The sequence below is a fragment of the Humulus lupulus genome, chromosome 2 (assembly GCF_963169125.1).
Source record: "Humulus lupulus chromosome 2, drHumLupu1.1, whole genome shotgun sequence".
NCBI classification, from domain to species: domain Eukaryota; kingdom Viridiplantae; phylum Streptophyta; class Magnoliopsida; order Rosales; family Cannabaceae; genus Humulus; species Humulus lupulus.
Window position 1 is genome coordinate 39905382 of NC_084794.1, and position 924 is coordinate 39906305.

The following is a 924-nucleotide window of genomic DNA, read 5'->3' on the forward strand; positions in this document are numbered from 1 at the left end:
CATAGAATGAAAGGGATGACAAGAATGTTCAAACTCCTGGAGTTGTACGAGGGGTTCAGGCTCAAACCAATGCTGAGAGGAGCCTGCGAGATTATGTGTTACCCACTCTGACGGGAGTACAAAATAGTATACGCCCACCAACTGTAGAGGCCAACAACTTTGAAATAAAGCCCGCTATTCTACAAATGGTGCAGACTTCTGTGCAATTCAATGGGTTACCCTCTGAAGATCCTCACACCCATTTGTCCAATTTTCTGGAGTTATGTGGGACCTTCAGATACAATGGAGTGAGTGATGACGCAATCAAGCTCAGGCTTTTCCCATTTTCTCGAAGGGACAGAGCAAAAATTTGGCTGAACTCTCTGCAGCCAAACTCTATTGTCACCTGGCAAGATCTAGCTCAGAAATTTTTGTCCAAATTCTTCCCTCCGTCCAAAGCTGCTAAATTGAGGGGAGAGATAAATAACTTTTGCCAGAATGACGGAGAGTCATTATATGAGGCGTGGGAACGGTTTAAGGAACTCCTGAGAAGATGTCCTCATCATGGCATTGAACAGTGGATGCTCGTACAGAACTTCTACAATGGTTTATGTCCGACAACCAGAACCATTATTGATGCTGCAGCAGGCGGCACTTTTATGAGCAAGAGCGCAACTGGTGCTTATGAGTTGCTGGAGGACATGGCTACAAACAACCATCAGTGGTCTGAGGAAAGATCATCAGGAGTTAGAAAGGTAGCTAGGGTGCATGAGCTGGATGCAATCACTGCTTTAACAGCTCAAGTAGCCTCTTTGACCAAGCAGTTGCAACAGAGCAGTGTATCTGCTAATGCGGTTCAGATGGCAGTGAGGTGTGAAATGTGTGGTGGTGCTCATTCTTTCGATCAGTGCCCTATCTGTGTGAATAACACCCCAATGGATCATG

The 924-nt window shown here is 45.7% G+C and overlaps 1 non-coding gene across 1 annotated transcript; it reads right to left on the bottom strand.

Moving 5' to 3' along the window:
* Positions 1-443: 443 nt before the first annotated feature.
* LOC133820617 (small nucleolar RNA R71) lies at positions 444-550 on the bottom strand. Its single transcript, XR_009887023.1, has one exon. It is a non-coding gene; the product is annotated as a small nucleolar RNA R71 (small nucleolar RNA).
* Positions 551-924: the final 374 nt, after the last annotated feature.